We start from the raw sequence: 13,180 nt of genomic DNA on the forward strand, positions 1-13,180 counted from the left end.
TGTATGACGGTTACTCAGCAAAATCAAAATTTGGGTGATTGTTCCATAAATCCCCTTGCCAAGCACATAACTGTGAATTGCAAAGTAGTCATGTACAATTGACTTCCCCTACATGAGACTTTTATGTCCTTGCACACTTTACTTATAAATTTCGAATTAATCAGTGTTCATTGAAATATTCGAACTATATATCATTACTTGTTTAAATAAACTCTGCTCTAAAGAGTATCTCTTAGAAACCATGATGGACTAGTTCCGTATAGCGTGTACAAGCAAACAAGCAACCTTAGCACGCGTTCAAGAGAAGGGTGGTTAGTGGAGACGCAATAGGCACTGAAGTCTCCCGAACTCTTTGAGATTGCCTGATTTATCTCTCTGTACTGTATTACCGTGATGCAAATTGAGCTATTAAGTGCACTCAAATAATACCGCAACACTAGGAGAACTTCACTAAGACCCGCACCGTTCCGAAAGCGGTCAGACACTCTTTCATTTAAATTGCACACGTCTTCTTTATTTTTTTTAAAATAATGTTATGTACAGCCATCAGTGTCTTTGAGTATCCCTGTTTATTGTGTTTCCTTTAATGTATTACCGAACACTCAGAGTCTTGGGTAAATAAGAATGCAAATGTGGTGTTATTAATTTAATCATGATGCAGATCCGTCCCCTTTCCTTTCTTTCCACCAGCTGGTGAGGACCTTGAATAATTGTGGAGGTCTGACTGATTTAGAGACTACACCTTCTTATGGGGTCATCAGTACCTATACTATATTGAGAGTAAGGGGATTGGTGATTTTATTCTCGTATTCATGTTGAATTCCATTTGTGAGTTACTTCAAGTGAATTTCAGAGGCCTCGTGCACTCACTATGTTCTGCACTGACCATTGAGCAACGTGGGTTTCGTTGTTACTTTGGTGGTGTTTCATAACGTTAACTTTTTTAAGTTACAGTTTTAATCAATACATTGAGGAAACGTATGTTATATGATATTTTGGTGAACATAGTCTAAGATGGAATTAGTAAGATCGGTGCTTTACTAAAATCACCTGTGTAGTCTGTACGAAGCAGGTACTCCTCTGTTTTGTATATTACGATTCAGTATATAGGATATTGAGATACAACGTCCGTGTTTGATATTACGTTAAATTCTCTTATATTCATCATCAGGTTTCAGTCGGACCCCCACATGTATAGTTGCTAAAAGTGGCTCTTCCTACCAACCAACGCTTGTGAGTAAAATACGTAACAATGCAGGATAAGAAGTGGGGAGATTAACCCTTTGCTTACCAGAAAACGTACATAGCATTGCTTACCATCTGGGCCTCTCAGGCCCGTGTTGTTTAAATAAACATAAATTCACACTATTTTGACAACTTACGATGCGAGCGACTTTTGAGATATAAATACCTTTAATATAATTTCATTTATTTAAAATTCACATTTTAAAAAAACAAAATTTTTATTCTTATACTGGTGGTTTATATTCTTATTGCAAATTTGTGCAGGGTCTGTAAACAATAGCAGACTGTTCCGAAAGTACAGGTTTGGTGCACTGACGTTTCCTATCTTTCTTCACTACACAATAAGATTATCTTCTTCTTTCCGTAGCTGGTGGTTTGACTGCCCTTCCTGAACCCGGTACTGATGAGTTCAACTACTTCCTTACCCCTGCTAGCTGCTTTTCCAAATTGACGATGAACGTCCTACGTCTCATTTTTTTTATTAGTAGCCACCACCATCCAAATTATGTATGCAATCATTATTCTTACATCGATCATCATGTAAAAAAGAAAGAAAGAGAACAGTGGCTAGTGCCTCGTTTTTCTCTTCGAACTGTAATATCGCGTCTTCTACTCCATGGCGTCATCGCCGTCCTTCAGGCATCGTTACTTATGATGACACTGTTCGTTAGTCATGAAGAAAGTCAAGGACCGTAAAAACTCAGTTTTTTTAGGAAAATATTATTGCATCTGGGTAAAAACCATATAATGTAGACTACACTTCAAGTCCTTTAAGTGTAATAAAATCGGCAGGCAGTTCACCTTTGTTTTGCGGATAGTACCGACTAGTGTAAGGTCTTTCGACAGCATATAATGAGCTAAATCGAAAGATCCAAAAAAAAGTATTACAGGTGATATTACGTTCAAATGGCTCTGAGCAATATGGGACTTAACTACTAAGGTCATCAGTCCCCTAGATCTTAGAACTACTTAAACCTAACTAACCTAAGGACATCACATACACCCATGTCCGAGACAGGATTCGAACCTGCGACCGTAGCGGTCGCGCGGTTCCAGACTGAAGCACATAGAACCGCTCGGCCACCCTGGCCGGCGTGATATTACGTCCAGAATTTTCATGTCCAGTTACTATGGTGTACCCAATATTCCGTCAAAATCTCCCGGCTCTGGTTTCTTCCTGCTTCCCAAAATACGCTTTCATCTCACAGCAGTAGGTTGTTGCACTGTCACAAACTGCCCTGAACTTTATTTCCTATCTACTAGGGTTTGAAGGAATGTATTGTCAAAGTTGACAGCGACCTTGAATTGTGACAAACCCTTCATCCACGGTCATGTAGCGTACTGGAATGTAGACATCCCTAAGCGTAATTTCACATCTCAAAAGTTCTCTGATTGGTTCCAGTTCGTTACTTAATCTATGTTCACGTCGGGCTGCTGCAATGTCGAAGCGCAACTTCCTCAGAATAGCATGGAAGCGGCTGTGAGACATAATATTGAACAGTGGTCGACCATTCTCGACACTAAAAAGCTGCCTGATATCTTCATTTCGTGACTGGTAAACTCCAGTGAGGATCAGAACACCAAGAAACTTTTTCATTTCACGCATATGTACATGTACTCAGGCCTCCTCAACGACTCAGCCCTTCTTGTTCGTTCACATACACATTTTGCCGATGAGGGGTATTCGAAAGAATAACATAAAACAAGATTCTTCATTATCATATTTCCTATTCCAATAAACTGTAGGTCTCTCGTATTCTTTCAAATTGGTCAAATGGCTCGTAGCACTATGGGACTTAACATCTGAGGTCATCAGTTCCCTAGACCTATAACTACTTAAACCTAACCTACCTAAGGACATCAAACACATCCATGCCCCAGGCAGGATTCGAACGTGCGACCGTAGGAGCAGCGCGGTTCCAGACTGAACTGCCTAAAACTGCTCGACCACAGCGGCCGTCTGTGTTCCTTCAATAAAGCCTTTGTGCTCCACTAACCAGAAATTTCAGTTTGATGAGCTGAGGCCCATATTTCGTTCCCATTACGAGAAAACAATAAGTGGCACTCAATAGAATTTGAAGTAAAGTGTTCCTCTACATCTTCGTGAAGGGATTCTTAATTATCTTCATCTTCGTGTAGTTCTGAGTTTTGGATCTGCCTCATTATCATCATCACTGGAGGATTCACATTCATCAGGTGGGTTTTCAGAATCAGAAGACTGCTTCAACAATTCCCTTACGTTCTCATCTGTATCATCTTATAGTCCTCGTCTCCGTAACATTTTCAGTTGTAGAACGGACAACTGGTGTGAAATAATCCACCAAAACAAATATGTGCTTATCACAAGGAGGATTTTTGAACACTGAAAGAATAACAGGACGACTCAACAACGACAAATAATGTAACAGAAGCTGCGCATACAGACATCTGTTTGCTGAAAAATTGCTTCTAACCACACCGGCCTGCGAGGTCCGTACGTGAGGAAACGTGCTCCAATAAAGCTGTAGGTAAATTTTTATAACTATTTCCCAAAATTATGACTAACTTGACAATTTCATTAAAATAAAATGTGTAGTTACTAATAGAGAAGATATTAAACATCACGGACGGTCCTCTGAGAACAGATGGTAGGTAAAGGATTAAATGAAACTGCCGTCCAGAACAAGATCTGGTATTTTGAGTAGTCTTTCATCTCTAGGAGTGTACTTTCAAATGTGGCACATCTCACAGACGGTAAATCACCTAATATCTCCCGAACAAAGTGAGACGTGGCTACTGTATGACGTTGCGGATTCATTCTTTGTCAGTAGTGCAGCAGAATATGCGGGCAGGAATCCGTGTTATGATTGCTTTTGTGTAAGCTGTTATGATCACCACCTGGTGTTCAAAAAGTCGAGTCTTCGTTCCCCTGTGCCCCCCAAGTTACATAATACTTTTCATACTGTTTCACCTTTCATGCAGTTTATCTGTTTTCGTGGCGCCAACTGCCTAATCTCGTCTTGCAATCCCTCCTCCATTGTTTAGAACATTCCTTCCCATACTGTTATTGAAAGCATGCTCTCGTGTGGTGGAGGACATGAGTGTCCAAGTGCAATGGTAAAATTAATTAATCTTGTAATCCACAGAGTTCCGTGTATTGGACTGGATCTAAGTATTGGATGCCCATGAAATCATATACACTTTTATTCAGTCAAATTACTAGCGACAAAGGGTAGACACAATATTACTGTGTAGCGTTCGGTGTTGGGCACACCAAAAGACAAGGAGAATTACAAGTACATATCGCAAGTGCCAGTAAATTCGAGTAGCCAGCTATAGAATTATAAGTTCTTGAATCCCATGTCGGTATATTTGTGCACATACCTTCCATGAGAATACTAGAAACTGATAAGAAGGAGCACGTTCTTGGGCCCCACGCCCAAGCAGCAGTTTGTGCTGTTTGCTGATGACGCTCTGTTACACGGGCAGTATCGTCGTTGAATGACAGTCGGTGAGTGCAGGATAACTTATAACTTCTATTTGACATAACGTATGGCAGCTTGCTCTGAGTGCACAATAGACTGAATTAATGCAGATGAGTAAGGGAAAAATCCGGTAATCTACGTTCATAGTATTAGTGGTATGCTGCTTCACACAGTTCTGTCCAAGAAGTATCTAGGTGTAATGTGGCAAAGTGGTATGAGTTGGAACAAGCACGTAAAGACAGTATTAGGGAAGTCGAAAGGTCAACATCGATTTATTGAGTAAATCTTAGAATAGTGTAGCTCCTCTACAAAGACCACATATAGAACACTTTCTAACATGTTTGAGACTGGTTCTGATCTGTCTTCCTATCACAGTTGCGCAAAGACACTCTGTGAGTGTCCTACCTTGTGGCTTGCAAAATAGGAAGATGATATGTCACACATGCGTTCAGAAGAGTGCAGCAGTATGGATAGTGATGTAATCAGACAGTCATCTCAATATCGGTTCCACTACACTCCTTGTAAAGGAAACGTTATCGCTAACAAAAATTAGTGTACAGGTTCAGGTGTAACTATATGTTACCAAAATATAAAAATCCTAGATTATCCATATTATGGTTTATTTTTATTCTAAGTATGCCTTCATAACTTATCATAATATGTAGAGGGTGGTAAAATATCGATTTGGGGTGTTCACAACTGTGAAGCGAAATTACTGAGAATTATAAGGTTCTTTAGTTGTAAGATGGTTGATGACCCTGTCTGGGGTTCGATAAAATACAAATAAATTAAATACACGTGGGGCCAGAGATATCGATTAAGCAAAAATGTACAATTAAAATAACCAGTTAATAGCTAGGGTTGGTAATGAACAATCAGAAAAAGTACATATTTAAAACAATTCTATAACTTTAATTTATAAAACACTCTACAGTGGATGATCAATTCTTTTCATTATCGCTTGCCGGTGTAGCACAAGCGTGCGCGTTTATCATCGGCGGCAGTGGTGACTGTAGGCTCGAGCTGTGAACCTGAGAATCCATTCTAAATCTATCTCCACTGTTAAACACCAGTCTGATACGTTTTCTACAGCTTCGGTAAAGCCGAGACTCCTAGTTTTTCTCTAGCTAAGTTAGTTGTCATGTTACACGCTATTTGGACGGAATAACGCGTACGTTGTTGCCCTCAAATCGCTCACTGGCGTTAACTGACAGTGCTCGGTGTAATTTTCCATACATGGAGACTTCCCAGTTTAACTCCTTTGGAGTTAACCCCTTAGCTTACAGTGTTGTGTGCGAGACGTAGCGTACCGACCTGGCCAAACATGAACTAGACGTTTCAGTGACGTGGTACGTTCACCGCTCCGAACAAGCGCATGTCGTGCGAGAGACGTCCTCGGTCAGCAGCGCCAAATACAAAAAGAACGTCTCGGGCACGTTGCGGAGCTGACTGAGTACACGCGGAATACGCGAAGTATTCTTCGCCGCATTCGGACCTGTAGACATTACAAAAGTACATTCACAATGTTCCCGACGTGTAGCAAACTTGTTCACGAGGAAAGGGAGACTTGTGGTGGCATAGCCAACAATAATTTTGCAGGATATTTTGACAGCGGCAGTGACAGTGGTATCGACGTTTTACCTCTTGTACGAAAACGGTGTAAACGGCTGGTGACTGAAGATGATACTGATGAATAAAAGCAAACGTACAAGCAACAATCAAAGTCGTGGATGTGGCAAAAGGATGACAAAGAAGCAACAATCTGGACGTATACGGAAATTCCCGGAATAAAGGAAGCAGCTTTACAGCACGTGAGTACAAGAATAAGAGAATTATACGTTTTCTATGTAATATTTCATACTACGTTTTGGAAAAATATCGTACCTTAGACGAATAGATATGCACAAGACCTACTCAACAATCAACAAAAGAGATAAAATATAAAGCAAAAGTGGTCTCCTATAGGCTGTAATGAAATAAAAATATGCACTGCGTCATGAATAATCATGGGTGAAGTAAGGAAACCGTCGATGCAGAAGTGTTGGTCTAGGAGGACCGTTATATAAACGCCAATATTTAGGAAAACGATGCCATTCAGGAGATTTCTGCACATAAGTAGATATCAGCATCTCGCGAATAACAGTTTAGCCAACAATAACATATAAGCTGTACAAACTAAGGCCAGTCATACACATATTCAATCAAAAATGTAAAGAAATGTACACAATGCAAGAGAATAATGCCATTTCCAAAATTCTGCGTGGTGTCTGTTGTTCTATATCGTGTCTCCCTACCACTTTCGCGCAACGACGCTCTGAGCGTGTTTCTTAGGGAATTGAGTAGTTTGAACCTGGGACCTGTTGCTGGTAAGCAGACGTCACACAACACATTACATGTAGAGTTCAGTGAGACTAGCGATGATATAACCAAATACTTAATGATTTCAGCGTTAGCTCCACTGCACTCCCTGTAAAACAATCTTAAACAAACTAAATTTAGTGGCAGGGGCTCAAGGCTTTCCTATTTTTAGTTGGCTGGTAAAATAACATCGAAAAAGCAGTTAAGTTTACCATTGGAAATTTTATTCTACTCACAAAACATTGTTTATAAGTTGCACTATTGATAAAAGGAAATGTTTTAATACGAGATGGTAAAAACCAACTGCGTTCAACAAAAATGTGAACGAATATTCCCTGAATGGATTTCCTAGTTCTACAATGGATCGAAGAATGACCTATCCCATATCACATCTATAATCTAGGTTTAAATTAAGTTTCACAAAAGAGAAAACTATCAAAATGGTCTACAGTGACCCTTAACTATCTTTAATTACTTACCTAACTTGTCGTAAATTACAGTGGCTGATGTGGTTTCTCAATAACTATATAACTGAAAAATCATCGCGTTTCAGATTTTTACTTCAAGTGGCAAATGTGAACACCATGAGCTTTAATTGACGATCGACACTAGTATTACGCAAAAAGGTGGTGTAACAGATGAGACTTCTGCAGTTCTGAGTGAAGCTTTATGTGTTGTTATGCGGCATTGCGTGCGATCATTACCTTGTTGGTGTTCGTCAGGTGGCGGCGGCCAGGGCAGCAGCCTTCCAGCTCGCCGTTTCGGAACTAACTTCTCCTAACTTCTCCTTACTACCATTTACCGAAGTTGGTTTTAAAAAACTATCTGACTGTGTTTTCATCTGACCAATCCGGGTCTCAATGTTAACCTTAAGCTCCGCCTACAAAAATTCTGTCTATCCAATGAGAAACGTTATACTTTTCGTGGTGGGGCAATGTTTTTAAAATTTGCAACGTAATAGAGACAAGAAATGACTTACGCTAAAACTTGCTGGTTGTGTGGCCCCTTTTTGTGTTATCGTAAGATCTATACTGTTCTTCTGGGGGGCTCTAACTTTTAATATGGTCTGGGGTGTGGTCCTAGCGGTTAACTGGACACGTGGGTGTTCGTCCCTTAATGTAGGGCCTTCCAGCTTAACACGGTTCTGCCCTCGGCCTCTGTTCTCGTTTGTCCCCTCGGAACTGCGTCTGTCTCACGGTGGGAAGGTATGACATGCGTTGAGGCATTCTTGTGTTAGTCTGTGGTATTCAATTTGCTCACTCATTACTCGTATTACTTTGGTTAATATAATGTCACGATATTCGGATCAATGTGACATACTACTGGATTTGTTTACCATGTCAGGATTTTCATGGAAGGTGTTCGATTTGCCTGACACCTTACATATCACCACCCTTCGAACTTAATTTTTGTACTGAAGTTAGGCAATGATTGAATCGTTGTCGAAGCCAGTCAAAAATTATTCCATTATCAAAATTTTGTTTCCTACTGTTCAGCCGTGTTATTCTGTTCTATGCTAGTTTGTATTACTAATTTATATTTTTATATTCTTCCAGCATATTATCAAGGGAAGAATATTTTTATTCTACTATAATTATTATTTTTAATTATTTTCTTTCTTTATTTAATTGTAACTTTTTTTTGGAAGTTCGATATCGAAAGTGAGAAGTCTTTCACATCGATTTTCTTAGAAATATCGTTTTTATAAATGTAGTAATTAAGTAAAATCTATTGCTAACACATTTTCTAAATATCATGTAGAAGTAAAATTTTTTTTTCTAGACACTCATTTCAACATTGTTACACTAACAAATAAGAATTATTTCCAAGAATTGCTTTGACAAAGAAATATACATCACAAGCATTGAGATATTATCGTAACAAATGGTACAAATGTTAAAAAAAAGGTAAAACATCCAACAAGATAATTATTTATTCTTTGTTCTTATAAGGAGAAAATAAGTAAAATATAGTTCTTATTTTATTTTTATGAGGAGAAAATAAGTGGCATATAATTTTAGTGTTTATTATGCCTTACTTTTGTTCTTTGTATACTGTCCAGTTCAGAACTAATGACTTATTTTTATCGATAGTCTATTTTTTACTTAAGCCCATAGTCAATGACTGTTATTTTGCAGTTTATTAGCTGCCGGGTGTGCTTAACTTATTTAGTTTTTTTCACGTTTCTTTTGCACAATTCCTACATCACATAATTTGATTTCACACATTCACACAATCCTATGAATGTTTAAGCATGAGGTTGGCGGGTGTTTTTGCACGAAGGTGATGGACTTGAGCGAGTTGGATGTGGGCAAGTATTTGATGTACAACTTCGTTCGTCGTTCCTTGTTGGCTTTGCAAGTGTGTGTTGCTATTGTGGAGGTTCCATAATGGAATGGAGCTGTGAGTGCAGAATCTTGTGGTTTACTGGCTATGTATGCGTGAAAGTCATCGTTACGTGTCGCTGAAAGCGGTCGTTTTTCGTTGTAATACTTCGCAGACGACTAGTTTACAATAGGATAGGGATTTGGGAAGGTATGTCGTCTCAATCTTGCGAATCTTCAATGTCTTTTCTTCCTGCTTTTTCTCTGCTTCTGACTTGCTTCTTGGTTCTTCTCTGGGCAGGATATGAAAATATTTATTGATAACTAGTCGCTTTGAAGTTCTCCTCTTAGTAACAGTTTGATAAATTCTTTGGGCATGTCATTTTTACTTTGTGGAAGTTTTCTTCAGTTTCGTGCATCAGCGTGCTGTTTAATAGCAGTAGTGTGACTTTTACATATTTTTTTGCCAGTGCTGGCTTGCCCAAGCGGTCTCCTCGTCGGGCGGTTTTTTGCTCGCTCCGTTCATTCGGGGCGGCCCGGGGACCCTTCTGGCGCTCCGTGTTCTGCCACTCTGTGGTTCCGTCTTCTGTCCCAGCAGGGTTCCACCACCCCATGGTTCAGCAGATTTACTGCCCACTCTACAAGGCCCCACTGTTGGTCTCGCTGTCCTTTCCCTTCTCTCGACGCTTCTGCCATGTATCAATCATGTCTTGCTAATTACGTCCTTTTCTTTCTTGATACTTCTCGCGTTGCAACTTGTGGGTCATTGCATCTGGTCTTTGCTGGAGTTTTTGCAATGGTTCTTACAAAAAGTTTTACTTGCAATCATCTAACATATGCCTAGTACCTACATTGTTTTACTCCTTCTTAAAAAGCCTTACAAATTTTGGCGCCCTTTCCATGTTACAATTCTAAGATATTGTGAGTTTTAACTTCTACAAGAAAGCTGAAATTCGTTTTCTAGTTTTGTGTAGTGTCGTGGTGTATAGCATTTTAGTATTTCATACTGTTAGACTATCTACACTTTATCCCTTCACCTTACTCTATGGTACTATTGGTGTTATTTTTGTTTTTGATTTTATTGAAACTACTTTCTTATTTCCACCTTCTTCTCTCTTCATTGTTATTTCTCCTGACGATCTTATCTGCAACATAATCTTGAAATATTGTGCTGATTATTTACCAGTAACAAAATTAATGTTCAAACTTTTTGATATAGCTCACATGGTGAAGTCCTAAGGTTTTGACTGTTTTAGAGTTCATTAGTTCCACAGCATTAACATGAGCAATTCGGCTAATTATGACAGGTCCTTTGTATGCAGCATAAAAGTTATATATTTTGTGTTTCTGTTTGCTGGTGAGATGGTGTGTTTTTATAAATACTTTCTGGCCTACTGAGAACGTTCTTTTAATTGCTGTTCTATCTCGTCTTTCTTTTTTTAATGGCTGCCTTTCTGATGTTGGAGAATGCTGTTGCTATGAATTGTTTGTGCTGCTTACGTGGTACAACAGGAAATCTAACATTTTCTCTGGTTATGTTCAATATTTTCAGTACAGTAACTAAAGGTAATAGTGTAGTGCTATGTGGCATTTAATTTATTACGTCTTGAAAATCTTTAAAGTATATATCCCATGTGTTGTGTCTTTTGCCTGCATATAATCGGCATAAAGTGCCTATGTCCTTCATAGATCGTTCTGCTGGATTTACGCTAGGTTTGTACTTAGATATGTAGATGGGTTTTATTTTGTGTTGTTTTAACGTGTTCTGCCATTGCACTGATTTGTGTTGTGGGCCATTATCCGAAATTATTCGTTCCACTCGACCTACTTGTCTGATAAATTCTTGTCTAAATCCTTTACTTATAGTAAGACCTGTTGCCCGTTTTAATAGTGTCAAGGTAACATATTTAGAAGTATGTTCCTAAACGACAAATATGAAAATATATCCATTTTTTGTGCGTGAGTGGGGCCCTATCAAATCTGTTGCAGCTATTTGTTTTAATCTTTTAGGGATTATTGGAAACATAGGTGGTTTGGTGTGGAAAGTGACGTGTTTAGCCCTCATACATTTTTTGCATTTGACTAATTCATCTCTACATATTAGGAAAATGGCTTGTTTGTTTTATTTTTAAAAAGCATTTCTTTGGTCCAAAATGGCCATTACTCAAATGTGTATACCATATGTACTTATTAATTAGATCATCTGGGATATAAATTAACCATTCATTCGTTGCAACATTTCGTCTAAAAAATAAAACATTGTTTTTTACGAGATAGTGCTGTCGAATGTCTGGAAAATCCTTACTTCTCCACTTGTGTTTGACTCCTCGTATTTCAGGATCGTTGTCCTGTTCTTTGCCTATGTTTTTCAATGCTGTCGTAATGTAGTTTTCGAAAGGTACTTGTTTCATATAGCACATTGTAAAGTGGTCTTCTGCTGCTTCCAAACCTATGCTATTGGTTGGACCCTGTGGAAATCGTGATAAAGCATCGGCCAATACATTCGCAGGTCCTGGTATGTGTGTAATAGTGATGTCAAATTCTTGTAGTATTAACATCCATCTGGCTAACCTCCCATGAGCTAGTTTGGGTTCTGTAATAATTCGTACTTCACTCTGTTCTGTGCTTCGCTGGACCAATATTTTGAGAGAAACTTCTCTCTGAAATCTTCGTACGATCGGCATGTCGCTGCAACATTGTGCATGGTTTCTGCGACTGTTCCTGACATGTGTGCACATATAAAGTCTAATTTGTGTGATAGCGTCCAGTGTTCTGGTAACCCTACTCGGAACTGATCAATAAAGGTTCGTGGATGTAATGAGTTTCCTTCTCGGAAGTGTTGAAATTTTCTGACTGTGAGGAAATGATCGTTGTCGTACTTCGTCATAGTTCCATATGAAATTCGCGATTCCTCGCCACATTTGTTTCTGATCATTTCTCCCGTCGTTCTTTCCGGTTGTGGTCGATTCATTGGATATTGTCCACTGTAACTTTCGCTTACCCTTGCGTAGTGTCGTTGGTGTGGTACGCAAATAATTTTCTTCCATCGGTTGTGAACGTATAGCTGAATGCATTGCACTGTACTCTTCGCGACCTGGCTTTCCATTGTCAGGTATTGGTTCGGTATCTTGTCTGGCTAACCTTGCTGCTTCATTGCACTATCCAAACTGTCTTGAAACATACATTTGTGGTTCCGCATGTGTTTGTGATGACGTTTGTTCATCAAGAATTTCGAAACGTGTTTGTTGCTGTGCAGGCTGTCTGATTTCACGTATGTTACTTTCCACCTGTGATTGGAATCGCAAATGCGTAATATCTTCGTTAATTGCTTATTTTTCCGGGTGCTGTTACAGATACGGATGTGGTTGCAGATTCTGTGCTTGTTCGATCCCGTTCACTACGCTCTTCAATGGTTTGCAACAACTCTGTTCGCAATTTCTGAAAATGTCGCTTCGTTTGCGCTTCTATTTTGACGATGCGTTTATCATATCTTTTCAGCGCTGCTTTTTGTGATACGTTTGTGTAACACACTGTTTTCAACAACTTCACGCGCTGGACCTGCTGCTTGTCCAGTAATTTCGTTTATCTGTTTCTCTATTTTCTTGACTTCTCCCTGGGTGCTGTTACGTAATGTTTTGATCTCGTCCTGAATGTCATTACGCAATGTTTGTACGTCAGCTTGTACCTTGTCAGTGTCTGTTCTCAATTGATTGTGACCTGTTATTAAGTTTCTTATCACTTCTCGAGATCCTTTTGCCTTTTTCTGTTTTGTTCTTTAATCTCACACAT

The sequence above is a fragment of the Schistocerca gregaria genome, chromosome 2 (assembly GCF_023897955.1).
Source record: "Schistocerca gregaria isolate iqSchGreg1 chromosome 2, iqSchGreg1.2, whole genome shotgun sequence".
NCBI classification, from domain to species: Eukaryota; Metazoa; Arthropoda; class Insecta; order Orthoptera; family Acrididae; genus Schistocerca; species Schistocerca gregaria.